The 18,909-nt window shown below is 36.9% G+C and overlaps 1 protein-coding gene across 2 annotated transcripts in view; it reads right to left on the bottom strand.

Annotated features, from left to right (window-relative positions):
- Positions 1-18,909, bottom strand: part of GPATCH2 (G-patch domain containing 2) — a 203,924-nt gene that overhangs the window by 39,570 nt on the left and 145,445 nt on the right. Inside the window, exon 9 of one of the 2 annotated variants that reach the window (XR_012091188.1) lies at positions 1,507-1,580. The exons of the other annotated variant lie outside the window; for it this stretch is intronic. The gene's annotated coding sequence lies outside the window, so the exon portion shown is untranslated. The remainder of the gene's footprint in view (positions 1-1,506; positions 1,581-18,909) is intronic. 2 annotated transcript variants of the gene reach the window in all.

Raw genomic sequence — 18,909 nt, 5'->3', positions numbered from 1 at the left:
ATCTGATTGGTTTATCAGGGGTTTCCACTTTTGCTTCTTCCTCATTCTCTTTTGCCACCAACATGTAAGAACTGCCTTTCATTCTCCATCATGATTGTGAGACCTTCCCCAGCCACGTGGAACTGTAAATCCAATTAAACCTCTTCTTCTTCCCAGTAGCATGAAAACAGACAAATACATAAAACAATAACAACTACCTACCAAAAAAGCATAACTTCATCCCTGGAAAAATCACTTAAAATTATCAACATTAGAACATAGTCTAGTAAAACTCTTGGTCTTTAAAGAAAAGGAAAATACACATTGAGCATCCAGGCAAAACCAAGTCACTTTTATGTCTAAGAAAATCAGACTATATCAGACATCAAAAGCAACGTTTTATATAGGCATTGGAGTAACATATTGAAGATAGTTAAGAGAAGAAAACATGAGCCATGGATTGTGTATCTGGCCAAAATGACCTTTAAATATACAGTTCATGCATAAACTGCTAATAACAGGCAAGAACTCAGGAAATATTGTTTGAATGAGTACTTCCAGAGGAAATAACTAGAGAGTAAACTTCAGACAAAAACAGTAAAAAAGCATTGACTTAAGATTTTGTGGTGATCATTAAAAATATATTTAGTTACAGAACTAAAACTGAATGGACTGAACTAAAACTAAATAAAACTAGAACTGAAAAAGAAAAAAGGAGGCAGTATAGCACTAAATGGCTGTATGTATCAGACAATGTACACACAATCTAACTACCTAAAAGTGGATGAAAATACCTGTTTTTTTCTTTCTTTCTTCCTTTTTGTGGAGAATGGGGTCTTTCTATATGGCCCAGGCAGGTCTCAAATTCCTGGGCTCAAGCTATCCTTCTGCCTCTGCCTCCCTAAGTGCTGGGGTTACATGCATGAGCCATCATGCCTGGCTAAAAATGGATGAAAATAAAAAGTATATAGGAAAAATAAAATAAATTCCCCGACTGTCTTACAGATATTAACAAATGAAAGGAGGGCACATGAGGCCAGCTAACTTCAACATTGCTCACAGTAGGGAACCCGCAGCAAGGGGCCTCAAAAAGAAGGGAAAGGGCCTAAGACTGTTATATAGAGGTAATAATAAACAGGTAATAATAAATTAGGGGGAAAGAAAAAAAGGGCTTCCTCAAAGTCCAGTGGTATACCAGAGTGAGAAGGAGGGCAAGAGAAAGGAGAAAACGAAAGGTAAAGGTAGTAAGAGAGGGAGAGAAAGACAGATGTCTGTTTCTCTTAAAAACAGGGAAACAAAAGCCAATGAAAGGATGTATCGGCTGGGCACAGTGGCTCACACCTGTGATCCCAGCACTTTGCGAGGCTGAGGCAGGCAGATTGCCTGAGGTCAGGAGTTTGAGACCATCTGGCCAACATGGTGAAACCCTGTCTCTACTAAAAATACAAACATTAGCTAGGTGTGGTGGCAGGTGCCTGTGGTCCCAGCTACTCAGGAGGCTGAGGCAGGAGAATCGCTTGTACAAACCTGGGAGGCGGACGTTGCAGTGAGCCAAGATCATGCCAGTGCACTCCAGCCTGGGTGATAGAGTGAGGCTCCGTCTCAAAAAAAAAAAAAAAAAAAGGATAAATCATAAGCAAAACAAAACCCATTTTGGGGAAGAAACAAATGGAGGGAACCAGGTAGAAGCGAGACTTCTTTGAAAATAACTGTGAAAATTTGATTATGGATCCCATGAGTATTTTTATATTATTATAAAACAAAATTAAGCACATTAAAAAGAAACCTGTTGCTGAAAATGACACTAATTATACATTGGCATACCTAAATTTAGAAACTATTTCAAGTTACTTTAAAACACAGGAAAATGACTGTATATTCCTAGTGTACTTATAGTAAGTACCAAATAAATGTAGAAAAAAGAAAAAAACACTTTTTAGTGATTATATTACTGGTAGTGATGATAGTATGGTGAGTCTGAGATTGCTGTCTGTGTATGGTGGGGTAAATAAAATGAGTGTTCCGATATCAAGATGTGATATTTTTAATACGGTTGGAAAAAGACTAAAATCAATGACAGAAAGTATAAACAATAAAGTCTTGAATTTGAACTGGAACTATCAGTATGAATCACTATTTTTTTTCTTAAAAAAAAAAAAAATCCTAACTCATTTATCTGAAAAGAACTAGAAACAGAGACATTCCTAACATCCAGACTCTGGCTTCTAAACCTATTTCCTATTATAGTAAAAGAATCAGCGCTTCTTGGAGAAATGGGTAACTCCTATTCTAAGTCAGAAAAGGTCCAAAAAAAGCCTAGAAAATGTAAACATACCAGAAAGCAAAGACTAGCAGCAAAGAAACACACAACTATTTGAAATAATCTTCCATTGGCCACAAATGGGACAATTTTGCATCAATTAGAATTATAACTAATGGAGGAAACACATCAAATGTGTTTACATCAGTGAGTTCACCTTTGAAAAATGTTAGGAACCAATTCATTTTGAAAACTGACATCTAATAAGGGGAAAGAATCAAGTATTTCTCTTGCTTTTCCTACATGATCTGTACCTTAAAGTAATTGAGTAGTTGGAGAGGAGGAAGTTTTCAACAGAAGTAACAAGAACATATTAAAAGAATTAACACAGCTCTATTTTGCAACCCTTAATGAATAAATCTGGGCAATAATCATCATGGCAAATAAATCACGGAAAGAGATATAAGTGAGGGAAGTATACAATATCACCTTTGGAACAATCTTGCCAAACAAAACAAAACACCAAACCTGAATCTCTAATCAGTTCTCCAGATCTAAATACCAATTACAGGAAACACAGAGGACAGTGGAGTATGTTAAATGACACCATGTAGAGAAAATCAGCAACATTCCAATATGTGAGAAATTTTACAGGCCAAACACCCGATGTCTTCAACATACACAGAGAGAGAGAGAGAGAGAGCTGGAGAAGGGGAATTTATATATCAAAGGAAATCTGAGAGATTATAAGGCAATAAAATAATAAAGGAAATGTAAATATCAATTGCATATATACATATTCATATATATTAAGGGATTATTGTTATTTTTTATAGATGGGATAAAGATACTGAGACTTGTTTTTTTTTTTTTTTTTAAAGAAGCTGTTACCTTTTAGAGAAACACACTGATGTATTTCAGTTGAAATAAAGGAGTTGGAGGGCGGGGGAATACAGATGAAACAGGGTTTGCCACATGTTGATAATTATCTAAGCCAGTTAATAGACACAATGAGTTCATGTTTTTCTCTGTATTTCTGTGTATAAAAAAATTGTTAAAAATTGCTTTCATCGTCTTGACAATGTAAGTGAAAGAGCATCTTTTCAAGCCTTAAGATTGCCAGTATAAGTCATTACAGCTTTTTCAAGGCTTAATGAAAGAGACTCTTCATAATTTTTAAGTGACCAAATTTGAAATTAAATTAAGTTATTCATGAGGTCTAAATCTAGTCTGCATAGACCCCTGGACTGTAACTTGATTTAAAAAGATTACAAAAATCTTTATCTGAGGTTTATTGTCCTTAGAAAGGATAATACATAGTTTTTATTCCATCTTTCTAATTAGTAATTTAAGCATATGTTCAGCATTTAACTCTAAATGTTTGCCTTTTCCCCAAGCTCGAAGACAGCTGTCCAAGATTTGAATGCCAGAAAACATTTAAATATCAACATCTGTTGAATTATGTTAATTTAGTGTAATATAATTGGGCATGAGTTGGAACTGATCAGAAGTATATGAAATAAACAAAGGTAAATTCCCACCAATATCTTGGTATACAAACAAATCACTAAGGAATGATGAAAAACAATTTGAAAAACAATTATTTCTACAAAAAAAGGCAAAGGAAAGGTACTATTATAAAGAAATTGATTCTTTTAAAAGCATAATTCTAACTTTTAGGACATTATCTTGCTATTTTTAAATTGTTCCTGTAATTGAAAGGAAATGAAAATTATCTAAAATGAGTCATAGCCAAATACTTAATATGTGAATATTTTATTCATTATATAGTAAAACATTCTAATTATACTTATATATGCATTAAATTTTTAGATTGCAGAATAATTCTTGTTATATTATGAGCAGTAAATATTCAAGGGTTGATGTGATTTCTGTAGACATAAAGTAATATTTTAAAATTGAAAGTATTTTCAGTGTGGTACATGAATTTAATAGGTTTTTTCCTGAGGACTGTAAGGTACAAATTATCAAGCAGCAGATGTTGTTTATTATTTTGCTGATTTAAAATATTAATTTTTACAGTTATTATCTTATTAATAAATTAGGACTGCTTGTTTGTTTTGGGAAATATTCTGGCACATACACATTGGATTAACAGATCCCCAAATGTACTCATAATGAAGTTATAACCCAGGCTGCAGTAGTGATACAAGCTGTTGTGATATGGGCCTGCAGGTGTATCCTAATCATTTCCTAGGAGAATCATCTCTGGGAGTTAAAGGTTAGTTCTGTGTCCATGCCCATTTAATCACAGGACCAATTTGGAGAGTGCCAACTGTGAAACAAACACCTGTCCCTAAGGAAATGGACTTTAGACCACAAATTCATTTCAGCTAAGGGTCACTGGAACAGCTTTCACATGCCAACTATTTTCCATCATTAGTGACCATGGCCAAATTCAACTGCAATCCTAGAGATGAGAGGCTGTGCATACTTTTGTCATTTGAAAATATCTAGTTCATCTACCAGAAAAAGAGAAGATATAAGTAATAAGAGTTTCACTAGTTAGTAGTAGTGTTTTGTTTTTGTTTTATTTACCACCTACTGGGCATATTACTTATTTCTAAATGTCAAATTCCTTTTTTTCTGCGTGGGTTTTTCATATAAAACTGAAAAGCAACCTCCAAAATTCTAAGTGGCTGATAACTAATTTTATTTAGTGTGATGATAATTTAAAATAACCCTCTCTGATCATTAGTTTAAAATCTTGGCAAGGAAGAATTTCAGGATGCCAAAAGGACAGAAAGCATGAGAACTGGCAATTTGATAATAGTGTAGTTTTATATAATACAATAATTTCGTTATATAGAGTAAAACAGAGTAATTAAATCCCTTAGAAACCCTTTTATGTTGTCTATGTGGTATGCTTCCAATTATTCTACTCTAAGGATCTCTATACTTAGATGCCATTTTTCTAATTGGAATATATATGTAATTAAATGCATTCCAATTAAACAAATATAGAATGTATACATTCGAATTAAAGCAAATATGTGAATACTTTCTAATCATTCATGTATACATAAGAATGAATAAAAAAATCTAAGACATTTTTCTATCTGAAAGGCTAAACTTTTTTACAACAATAAAATCTAATGCTAATTTTAGGTATGGAAGGGAAAAAATGAGAATAAACTAGAAATTTTACTTTTAAAGTTAGTTTAAAAGCAGTTTTAAACCATTATTTTGGACATATAAATATAAAATATACAAAATATAAAATGTCAAGTGATAGAATTTGCTTTAAAATATGACAAAAGATAATTTGTTTTAAAATCCTAAATTTACTAAGGTAGGATAGACAACTTAAATCATTAAAATAAAGCATCACTTTTTGTTGATATACTTAATTTTGTTGATATATTTCTGGGAAAAGCAACATTAAACAAATATAGCCCATGTCATTAAGCAGTACTCTAATGAATAGTTACCCAATCCCAATTTATTAACAGCTGCTCAAAAATTTCATAATTAATAGTTTCATTTACTTTTGGCAAATCTGCAAAATGACAAATAGTTTTGTATCTGTTGCAAATTATGTCTCCTTTCCAAACAACAAATGACAGTATGGGGAAGACTGAGCAAACCGAATCCTTGAACATCTTTGGATCTTTAGATGATCAAATAAAGAGCAGCTGTAATTCTATCTGTTACATCCGCAACAAAATACAGTGATCTGTATCATATAAAAACGAATGTGCTCTGTATTAAATAGGAATGTTCTTTCTAACTTGATGGAAGAGGGTTGACATGAATGTGATGAGATCTGTTTTGTTTCTCTGATTAAATCTATTGTCATTTTTGGTTTTTTCATTTTAGGAGACTCCTTGTATTGCTAATCAGGCAAAATGACAGGAAAAAAAGTTTCTTTCTTCTCATTATTAATAGACAACCTAAGAAATTATGTCACATGGAATCCATGGATGATCAAATCATTTGACATTAAGGAGATGAAAAGTGAAAAATATAATGCATTTAGCAACTAAGTAAAAGTGAATTAAATATGTTTCTAAAAGACACTTAAAAATTAAGTACAATTTAATAATGTCAGCAATAAAAATGTTTTTACTTGATTTCAAATTACATGTCAGGCTACTAAATGATTTGACTTTTGTGCTTCATAACAGTAAATGACAAAAATCATGTAAGTAAGAAAACACGACAAATTCAAACCCTACTCCTTCAAAAAAATGGTGCCATATCCATAAGGAAAGGCTTTGAATCTAAACAGTTGAATAAAGCTGCCACAAATAATCAAGTTTGTTGCATGGATACTTACAGCAATAAAGACTAATCATAAGCATAAACACGTGTTAAAAGAGCAAGATCTTTTAAAAAATGCCATATCACTTCGTATTAGACATTGCTTAATGCATGTTTTCAACGGACTTTTTTTTTTTTTTTGAGACAGAGTCTTGCTCTGTCGCCCAGGCTAGAGTACAGTGGCCTGATGTCGGCTCACTGTAAGCTCCGCTTCCCAGGTTCACGCCATTCTCCTGCCTCAGCCTCCCGAGTAGCTGGGACTACAGGCACCTGCCACCATGCCTGGCTAATTTTTTTGTATTTTTAATAGAGACGGGGTTTCACCATGTTAGCGAAGATGGTCTCGATCTCCTGACCTCATGATCTGCTCACCTTGGCCTCCCAAAGTGCTGGGATTACAGGCGTGAGCCACCATGCCCGGCCCAACAGACTTTCAATTTGGAAAAGCTATATTGAACTTTCTGGTGCTAACCAAAGGCTTCTGACACAAGAAACAACGTGACATTATTTAGTTGTAGCTCTAAAATGAGGTGATAGCAGTGCGAAAGGTCTTTCTAATTTTGTGAAGCATAAAATCATATTTAAATACAGAAATACCAAGGAAAAAAAGGATTGAAATTGCAGAACTGTTCTCCCTGCTTTCTCACCTGTAGTTCTCAAGAATAACTGGAGAAAGAATGTACAGAGGGAGGAACTGGCTGAAATGGCTTTGGCATTGTCCTAGTGCCCCCTAGAAACAGGATGTCCTTCAACTCTTTAGCACAGCAAGTTCTTTCACCACTAAGGTATATAACCCAGGGCATGCTTACTTTCTGGATCCCTTAGCTGTGGTGCCACTGGGCATGCATTGAGGAAACTCTATCAGCCCCAGGCAGCTTTCCTGAGCCTTGGGAGGCTGGCTCACAATGGATCATAAAAGCTTTTGTCCCTTACTACCTATCTGTGAGTAAGCACTCTGCTTCATATAACCTGTGGCACCTGAGTGTGTTCTGCCTTAGAAGACTCAGATAAGTTGGTAACTGGTGCACAGTGAACTTGCTTAATAAATCTAGACATCACTAGTATTTCTCTCTAAAAAACACTTAGGTGCATTGGCTCAAGGTTTTGTTCTCTCTGTGTGTGTGTGTGTGTGTGTGTACATGTGTGTATTTGTATGTGTGTTCACTTTAGCCAATAACTGCTTGCATGTAATGACCACTCAAAAACCATGCCTGTTGATTACTAAATATTGAAAGTGACAGGTAATAGGTAGTTCTTTTTTTAAAAAAATAACAACTGAGTATGCTTTTATGCATTTATTTATGAAAAGAATTTCATGTTTTCCTGAGTTGTAGTCATGCCTTTCAAAGGTTTTGAGGTATATAAAAGTGATAGAATGGCATGAACAAACCCTGAGATATCCATAAAATATTAGACAGATAAGAGACGACAAAACTAAGATAAAACTTCATAGTAGGCAAATGGACAGAAAACGCTGAAGAAATGGAAGAATGACTGTAAAAAAAAAAACAAAACCCATGGACTTATCAAACGGAAGTATAGAAGGAAATAATCAACATGATATAAGCAACGTGGAAGAAGATTAGACAGGAAACACGTAACTCTAGGGACTATGAGGCTAAATCTCGGGAAAATACATCAAATAAATATGTGAAAATAATGTCATGATGACAATTCCTCACATAACTCACTATCTGACACATCTACTTTATGATAAGTACATCTCTTGGGAAATAAAAATGAAACAATAAACTAAAAGAAAGATTACAAGACTAATACCACTTGAATTAATTAGATAAATTAAATCTGTATTAAAAATCAGCGTGTTTCTCCCTTGAAATTTGATTATAGGACCCATTATGCATACTATGTGAGAAGAATAAGAATGTTATTTACAATAAACGTATGAACAAATACAGTAAATCAATACTTTATTAGTAGTGAATATTAATATTCAGGATATGATGAAATGGCATGTAATGATGGGCACTGCTTATGGTAATTGATTCCACGAGAGGAGATAGTGAAGCATGAGAAGCAAGTTAGGAAACCCACAGGAACCCTGCCCTTTTAGGAAAAGAGAGAAGTATAGGATACCTTGAAGAATACAGTATCCATTATTGATGAAGTAGAACTTCCTGATAGAAAGGATTAAAATAGTTAAAATGAGTTATTTGTTTAAAGGAAATTATAAAGGTCACTTGTTTGGATTGTTAGATATAGAAAGGTCAAAGAGTTGGGAGACAATTCTTTTGCACTCATAATTAAGAGTCTAGACGAAAATTAATGTGAATGTGGCAAAAAAGGAGAAATGGCATAAATTGGACATAAAGAAAATCACCACAAAAGTGAATTACAGTAAGTGGCATTGGTAAAGATGTCCCCAAATCCCTTTTTACAGAGGTCCTGAAAACTCCCCTGAGGAGTTGAGGGTGAGATGTCCTACATTCCAAAGACTAAAGCTATAACTGCATAGCACTTTATTCAGCGCTTTTGTGAGGAATGCCTACGTTAAGGGCATGCTTTAGTCATGCACTTCAAAGTCTTAGCTTTGAATCATGAACAGTGGACCGTTTACGCATTTATCTTTTTTTATCTGCTTGGTATATTTTGGGAGTAAATGATCCTACAATTTATTGATTTAATGCATTATAGTTCTCTTCTCTAACCTATATGTTTTTCTACAAGTTGAAAAAGGGAAGTGCAGTCACTCATCCAAAAGGGGTAAGAAAAGTCAAGATACTATTAAAAATACTAAGAAAGAAAATGGATTGAAGAGTAACATAGAAAAATGCATATAAATAGGAAAGGTGAAGAACTTTTATCTTGCATTTAACAAAACTTATAACAAGAATTAAACATGAGTAGTCTTTCTCTTCTTACACATCTATTTCACCTTTTCAAGTTGCCCTGTGCCTAACAAAACTGAAGGCTTCAGAGAGAAAAAAAATTACGCACTCACAAACCAATAAAAAGAAGGTATGAAAGGAATGTTCAAAGAAACAAGAGAAGGTTGGGCACAGTGGCTCACGCTTGTAATTGCAGTACTTTGGGACTCCGAGGCGGGTGGATCACTTGAGGTCAGGAGTTTGAGATCAGCCTGGCCAACACGGTGAAACCCCATCTCTAGTAAAAATACAAAAATTAGCTGGATGTGGTGGCAGATACCTGTAATCCCAGTTACTTGGGAGGCTGAGGCAGGAGAATTGCTTGAGCCTGGGAGGCAGAGGTTGCAGTAAGCTGAGATTGTGCCACTGCACTCCAGCCTGGGCGACAGAGCAAGACTCCATCTCAAGAAACAAAACAAAACAAAACAAACAAAAAATTAGAGAAACAAGAGGAGATACTGGAAATAAGATAATTTTAAATATAATTAAGTTACTTGGGGCTGAGTGTTGAGAAAACTGTCCCCAAATCTTCCAAGAAAATAATACATAAAAGAAAAGTTTAGAAAGTTAGAGGATCATTTAAGGGTGCTCCAATACTGAAAAATGAGGAGCACAGAGAAAATGGTAACCACTGAAAACTGAAAGACATTGGAGCAATGCCTTCAAAACCCTGAGGCAAAAAAATTTTCAAACTGGAATTCAATTCCCAGCTAAATCAATGTGAGATAAGAATAAAGACATTTTCAGACATGCAAAATTCCATAAATTTAGCCATCTCTGTTCTCTTCTGGGAAAGCTGAAGAAAAATAATGCCATTGGATCTAGGGCACATAAAATCCCACACAGGGGATATATGAAGGAAATCTCAAGCATGACAGTTAAGAGAGATGCCAGGACATTAGATCTGCAGCAGGTCCAGAGAGCAAACAGTCCAGCATGAGCCTGAAAAATGGAGGGCTCCAAGAGAGATGCCACCAAGAAAAATAACTGAGAGGTGTCCGGCTTCTGTCAAGAGGCGTCTGATGAGTTAGGGATAGGCACAGAGAACAAAAAGCAAATAAGAAACAAAACAATGATAACCACAACAATTAAAAGTGATGTATCAGTGAATATCTACATAGATAATCATATTAATGAAAACAATGGATATTTATTTGGTCTGGGAGAAAGAGGGAAAGAAATCCAGATATGAGTGTGTGTGTGTGTGTGTGTGTGTGTGTGTGTATGTGTGTATTGTTGGGGGGGGCGGAGCCAGCAAGAAATCAATATGCACAAGACTTGGGGTGGAGCAAGATGGCAGAATAGAAGACTTCACCAATTGCCACCCCCTCCAGGACACCAATTTAAGAAGCGCATTCATAACAACCACAAACAGGTGAGCATTCACAATACCTGGATTTAACTTCATACTGCTGGAAAAGGCACTGAAGAGGCAGGAAAAACAGTCTTGAATCACTGATGCTGCCCCTACCCTATTCCCTGGCAGTGGTGGTGTAATATGAAGAGCATGTCTATGCTCTGGGGTAAGGGAGAGCACAGCAATTGTGAGGCACTGAACCCAGTGCTGCCCTGTTATAGCAGAAATCAAAACGGAACCAAATTCAGCTGACGCCTGCCCACAGAGGAAACATTTAAACCAGCCCTAGCCAGAGGGGAATCACCAATCCTAGCGGTCCAAACTTGAGTTTCTGCAAACCTCGCAACCATAAGCTAAAGTACTCTGGGGCTTTAAATAAATTTGAAATGCAGTCTATGCCACAAAGACTGCAACTCCTAGGAGAGTCCTAGTTCTGAACTGGGCCCAGAGGTAGTGGACTGACAGGGCATGCAACATACTGAGACACTAGCAGGGGTGGTTAAGGGAGTGCTAGCATCACTCCTCTCCTAACCCCAAGCCGCATAACTCATAACTCCAAAAGGGATCCCTTTCCTCTTCTGAAGGAGATGAGAGGGAATTGTGGAGAGGACTTTGTCTTGCATCTTGGATAGTAGCTCAGCCACAGCAGGATAGCGGACCGGTCAGAGTCGTGAGGCCTTCTTTCCAGGGCCTAGCTCCTGGATGACATTTCTAGATATATCCTGGGCCAGAAGGGAACCCACTGCCTTGAAGGGAAGGACTTGGTTCTGACAGGATTCATCACTTGCTAACTGAAGAGCCTTTGGGCCCTGTATAACAAGCAGAGATACCTAGCTACCACACTGAGGGCCTTGAGTGAGCCTCTGAGACTTGCTGGCTTCAAGAGAGACTCAGCACATTCCCAGCAGCGCTGACTTGTCTGCTTGAGAAAAGCAGAGGGAAAAGTAAAGAGGACTTGTCTTGCACCTTAGGTACCAGCTTGGCCACAGGGGCATGGAGCACCAAGTGGGATCTTGGGGTCCATGATTCCAGAACTTGGTTCCTGTATGGAATTTCTGGACCTGTCCTGGGCCAGAGGGGATCCCACTGCCCTGAAGCGTGAGTCCTAGGCCAGGCAGCATCCACCACAAGCTGACCGAAGACCCTTTGGGCCTTAAGGGAACATTGGCAATAGTCTGGCAGTACTCCCCATGGGCCTGTGGTAAGAGTGGCCATGGGGTGAGGATCCTCTGCCTTTGGAAAGGGGAGGAACGACTGGGAAGGACTGCAACTAGTGGTGTGAGTGCCAAATCAGCGGAGTGTAATAGAATACCAGGTAGACTTCTAAGCTGTTTGATTCTACTCCCTGGCTCCCACATGGCACCTCTGGACCCCCCTGGGGTAAGGGGGAGTGGTTACAACAGGCCTTGGGCAAGACCTAATGCTGTGCTGGCTTCAAGTCTGACCCACAGTCCTTCTGGTGGTGTTCAAGGAGATGCTTGTGTCACTCTACTGCTAGCTTCATGAGACTCAGAGCAAGAGAGAAACTATGTGTGATTGGGAGAAAGAAAGGGAAGAGAAGAAGAATCTATGCCTGGTTTCCAGATAATTCTCCCAGATCTCGTCTAAGACTATAAAGGCAATACCTCTACAAGTCTGCAAGAACCACAGTGTTACTGTTTTTGGGATGCCACCTAAAGCACTACAGCTTAGATTACAATATCCAAGTCCCTTTGAATATCTGGAAAGCCTTTGCAAGAAAGATGGGTACAAAAGAGCCCAGACTGAGAAGACTACAATAAACATCTAATTCTTCACTGCCCAGACACAGACAAACATCTACAAGTATCAAGACCATTCAGGAAAACGTGACCTCACCAGATGAACTAAATAAGGCACCAGGGACTATCCTGGAGAAACAGACAGAATTCAAAATACCTATTTTGAGGAAACTCAAAGACATTCAAGATAATACAAAGACAGAATTCAAAATTCTATTAGACTAATTTAATAAAGAGATTGAAATAATGAAAAGCAGGATAGATCAAGCTGAAAAAAAATTGGTGAGTTGAAGACAGGATAAAAATACATGAGCAGAAGAGACAAAAGACAAAAGAATAAAAAACAATGAAGCATACCTACAGGACCTAGAATATAGCATCAAAAGGGCAAGTATGAAAGTAATTGGCTTTAAAAAGTGGGAAATGAAAGAGATAGGGGTAGAAAGTGTATTTAAAGGGATAACAGAGAATTTCTCAAATCTAGAGAAAGATATCAATATGTAAATCCAAGAAGGTTATAGAACACTAAACAGATTTAACCAAAAGAAAACTACCTCAAAGCATTTAATAATCAAACTCCCAAAGGTGAAGAATAAAATAAAGAACCCTAAAAGCAGCAAGAGAAAATAAACAAGTAACATACAATGGAACTCCAATACATGTGGCAGCAGACTTTTCATTGGAAATCTTACAGGCCAGGAGAGAGTGACATGACATATTTAAAATGCTGAAGGAAAAAAACTTTTACTCTAGAATAGTTTATCTGGTGAAAATATCTTTCAAACATGAAGGAGAAATGAAGCCTTTCCCAGACAAACAAAACCTGAGGGATTTCATCAACACCAGACACATCCTACAAGAAATGCTAAGGGAGTTTTTCAGTTTGAAAGAAAAGGACATTAATGAGCAATAAGAAATCATCTAAAGGCACAAAATTCACTGGTAATAGTAAGTACACAGAAAAACACAGAATATCGTAACACTGTAATTATGATGTCTAAACTACTCTTAAGTAGAAAGACTGATGAAAGAATCAAAAATAATAACTGCAACAATTTTTCAAGACAGTACAAGAAGATACAAATAGAAACAACAAAAAGTTAAAAAGTGGAGGAATGAGGTTGAGGCATAGTTTTTAATTAGTTTTCTTTTTGCTTTATGTAAACAGTGTTGTTATAATCTTAAAATAATGTGTCATAAAATAGTGTTTGCAAGCCTCAGTGGTAACCTCTAATCAAAAAGCCTACAACAGATACACAAAAAATAAGCAAATAACTAAATCATATTACCAGAGAGAAATCACCTTCACTAAAAGGAAGACAAAAAAGAGAAGGAAGAGAAGATCACAAAACAACCAGAAAACAAATAAAAAATGGCTGGAGTAAGTCCTTACTTATCAATAATAACACTGAATGTAAATGGACTAAACTCTCCAGTCAATAGACAGAGAGTGGCTGAATGGATAAAAATTCAAGAGCCAATGATCTGTTGCCTACAAGAAATACACTTCACCTGTAAAGACACAAAATGAATGAAAATAAAGAAATGGAAAAAGATACTCCATGCCAATGGAAACCAAAAAAGAGCAGGAATAGCTATATTTATATGAGACAAAATAGATTTCAAGACAAAAACTGTAAGAAGAGAAAAAGAAGATTACGTAATGATAACAGGGTCAATTCAGCAAGAGGGTTTAACAGTTTTAAATATATATGCACTCAACACTGGGGCACCCAGATATATAAAGCAAATATTATTAAAGCTGAAGAGAGATATAGGCCCCAATACAATAATAGCTGGAGACTTTGAGCTGGGCAAAAATTTCTTGAGTAATACCTCATGGGCAAAGGCAACCACAGCAAAAATGGACAAATGGGGTTACATCAAATTAAAAAGCTTCTGCACAGCAAAGGGAACAATCAACAAAGTGAGGAGACAACTCACAGAATGGGAGAAAATATTTGCAAACTACCCACCTGACAAAGGATTAGTAACCAGAAAAAAAAGGAGCTTTAACAACTCTACAAGAAAAAAAAAATCTAATAATCTTATTTAAAAAATGGGCAAAAGATTTGGATAGACAGTTCTCAAAAGAAGACATACAATGACAAACAAGCATATGAAATGGTGCTCAACATCACTGATCATCAGAGAAGTGCAAATCAAAACCACAATGAGATATCATCTCACTCCAGCTGAAATGGCTTATATCCAAATGAGGTAATAACGAATTTTGGCAAGCATGTGGAGAAAAGGGAACCCTCTAATGCTGTTGGCAGGAAAGTAAATTAGTACAACCACTATGGAGAACAATTTGGAGGTTCCTCAAAAAACTAAAAATAGAGCTACTATATGATCCAGCAATCCTATGGCTGGGTATGTACCTAAAAAAATGGAAATCAGTGTATCAAAGAGATACCTGCACTGCCATGTTTGTTGCAGCACAGTTCACAATGGCCAAGATTTGGAGGCAACCTAAGTGTCCATCAACAGATGAACAGATAAAGAAAATGTGATACATATACATCATGGAGTAGTATTCAGCCACTAAAAATAATGGTTTTCTGTCATTTACAACAATATGGATGGAACTGGAATTGATTACGCTAAGTGAAATAAGCCAGGCACAGAAAGACAAACATCAAAACCACAATGAGGTATCATCATCTTTTCACTTAATTGTGGGATCTGAAAAGCAAAACAATTGAACTCATGGAGATAGAGAGTTCTAGAAGAATGACTACCAGAGACTGGGAAGGGGAGTGGGAGGGTAGCAGGGATGTGGGATAATTAATGAGTACAAAACAAATAGAAAGAATGAATAAGACCTAGTATTTGATAGCACAATGGGTGACTGTAGTCAATAATAATTTAATTATACATTTTAAAATAACAAGTCTAACTGGATTATTGGTAATACAAAGGACAAATGGTTGAGGGGATGGATACCCCATTTTCCATAATGTGATTATTATGCATTCCATGCCTGTAACAAAACATCTCACCTATCCCATAAATACATATACCTACTCTGTCTCCACAAAAATTAAAATAAAATGAATTTTTAAAAAGTCAGCAGGTACTATTAAACTGAAAACTTCAAGAAACAGCAATATAAATATGCAATACTAGAAATACAGAGGTCAACAGAAGACAAAGCTAAAACAGTTGAGAGTAGTTTCCTTTCAAGAGTGAAATCAGAGAATGGTAAAGAATAGGGCTGGGACCCACTGTATTTTGTTATAAGTTTATAGAACAATTTAACATTCTAAACTACGTACAACAATAATGTGATAGAAAAATTCAGCTTAACAAGTGCCTAGGTCCAGGCACAGTGGCTCATGCCTATAACCCCAGCACTTTCGGAGGCTAAGGTAAGAAGATTCTTTGATGCCAGGAGTTCAAGACCAGCCTGAGCACACAGTGAGACTCCATCTCTACAAAAAATAAAAAAAAATTAGTGAGGCATGGTGGTGGATGCCTGTAGTCCCAGCTAATCAGAAGGCTGAGGCAGAAGGATTGCTTGTGCCCAGGAGTTTGAGACTACGTATGATGAGCTATGACTGTACCACTGCACTTTAGCCTGAGAGATAGAGTGAGACCCTGCCTCAAGTAGCCCAAAAAACAAACAAACAAAAACCAAAACAAAACCAAGTGCTTAGGAAACATACAATAAAAATAGAAACAATAGGCCGGGCGCGGTGGCTCAAGCCTGTAATCCCAGCACTTTGGGAGGCCGAGACGGGTGGATCACGAGGTCAGGAGATTGAGACCATCCTGGCTAAAACGGTGAAACCCTGTCTCTACTAAAAAAATACAAAAAACTAGCCCGGCGAGGTGGTGGACACCTGTAGACCTAGCTACTCGGGAGGCTGAGGCAGGAGAATGGCGTGTACCCGGGAAGCGGAGCTTGCAGTGAGCTGAGATCCGGCCACTGCACTCCAGCCTGGGCAAGAGAGCGAGACTCCGTCTCAAAAAAAAAAAAAAAAAAAAAGAAACAATAATATAGTCATAATAACAGCTAACATTCACTTATTTATTATTGTTTATTCCTTAAAACAATGCTATGAGGTAGGTACTATCATTTTCTCTATTTTACTGATAAGTAAACTGAGAGAGAGAGAGAGGGTCAGATTTTGCTCGGGATCACCCAGTTAGTAAGTGATTAAACTGGAATTAGAAGTCAGGCACTTCAGTTCCAGGGCCTACACACTTAATCAGTGTACTTTACTCCTTAGATTTCATTTTAAATTGATTCTATAAATATTTTATGCAACAAACATTTGCCTAATAGTGCCAGGCACTGTTTTTGGTATTGGGGCTACATGAATGAGTAAAACAAAGATCATGTATTTATGAAGCTTAAAAAGAGGAAAAATAGAGACAATAGAGAAGACACATAAAGCAGGGACAGGGGACAGGATATGATGGTACTGGTGGACAGTGGACCTTACACTGAGCAGAGACTTGAAGGAAATGAAGAGAAAGCCATATGGGTACTTGTAGACAGAGTGTTTTGGCAGAGGGAACAGCAGGTGCAAAGGCCCTGAGATGTGAGTGTGGATGGTGGGCTGGAGGAACCACTAAGAGGCCAGTGTGTCTGGAGCTCATGGTGAATAAGAGTTGAAGTGGGAGGAGACAAGGTCAGGGAGGAAGCCACAAGGGGTGAGTCACATCACATATAGTCTTGTAGGCCAAAACGAAAAGACTTCATTTTTTACTTGGAATGAAAGAGAAAGCCACTGAAGATGTTATTTAAAAAAAAAAAAGTTTGAAGAGTTTTGACAGTTTCCCTATCATCCTGGTGCCTGACACACATAACCTTCAAATACTTAAATTATACAATTTGATATGTTTTGACACATTTATACACACATGAAATCATCACCACAATCAAGGTAATGAACATATCCATCATCCCAAAAGTTTCTACATGCCCCTTTGTAGCCCTTTCCTCCCACATCCCCCTGGTCCTCACTCCATGCTGGGCAACAACTGATTCTGCTATCTTTCACTATATATTAGTTTACATTTCCTAGAATTTTACATAAATGTGTTATGTATATCAATTCTTCATTCCTTTTTATTGGTGACTGAGTTGCTTTTCACTGTTTGGATATACCAACATTGTTTATCCACATATTCTCTATCGAAGTTTTAGTATATATTGGTTGTTTCCTTTTTGCTTTTACTATTATGAATAAAGATGCTACAAATATTTGTGTACCTATCTTGTTTTGTTTGTTTGTTTGAGACAGTCTCATTCTATCTTTGTCGCCCAGGCTTGAGTGCAGTGGTACAATCTTGGCTCACTGCAACCTCTGCCTCCCAGGCTCAAGCAATCCTCCCACCTCAGCCTCCTGAGTAGATGGGACTACAGGCATGCGCCACCATGCCTGACTAATTTTTTTCACTTTTTGTAGAGATGGCATCTCACTATGTTGACCAAGATGGCCTTGAGCTTTAGAGCTCAATCAATCCTCCCACCTTGGCCTCCCAAAGTGTTGGGATTACAGGTATAAGCCACTGTGCCCAGCCCCCTGTTGCTTTTTTTGGAGACAGGGTCTTGCTCTGTCACCCAGGCTGGAGTGCAGTGGTGTGGTGTGTACAAGTCTTTTAAGTATTCGCGTGGAATGCATAGTAGGTCTACATTTAACATTTTAGGAAACTTCAAAACTGGTTTCCGGAATGTAATATAGTACATTCATTTTGTTATTTTTAGTTATTCTAATTGTTGTGAGTGATACCTCATTGTGGTTTTACTTTCCATTTTCCTAATGAGTAATGATGTTTAACATCTTTGCATATGCAATTTGCCATTTACATATCTTCTTTGGTTAGGTGTCTATTCAAACTTTTCCTTATTGTTTAATTGGATTGATTTCTTAACATTGAGTTTTCAGAGTTCTTTACATATTCTTGATATAAATGTTTTATAAGATATGTGATTGCAAACATTTTTTCCAAGTCTGTGGCTTTTCATTTTCTGAACTGTGGCTTGAAGAATGTAAATTTTAAATTTTCATAAATTCCAATTTATCAATATATTCTTTCCCGGATTGTGTACTGAAGTTTTATCAAAGAAATCTTTGCTGAAGCCAACGTATGTTGGTTACTTTTATGAGTCAACTTGACTGGGTCACGAGGTCCCCAGACATGTGGTCAAATATTACTGTGTCTATGTCTGTGAGAGTGTTTCCAGATGAGATTACATTTGAATTGGTACACTGAGTAGATTTATCTCCTAATTGTGGGTGGGCCTCTTCCAATCAATTGTTTTTTAGACCACAAAAAGGATGAGTAAGAGGAACCTCTTACTACCTGACTACTTAGATTGAACATCAGTTTCCTGCTTTTGGATTGGAACTAAAAAATTGGCTT

Source organism: Chlorocebus sabaeus, chromosome 25, assembly GCF_047675955.1.
Source record: "Chlorocebus sabaeus isolate Y175 chromosome 25, mChlSab1.0.hap1, whole genome shotgun sequence".
Classification (NCBI taxonomy): domain Eukaryota; kingdom Metazoa; phylum Chordata; class Mammalia; order Primates; family Cercopithecidae; genus Chlorocebus; species Chlorocebus sabaeus.
This window is presented reverse-complemented; position numbering and strand designations above follow the sequence as displayed.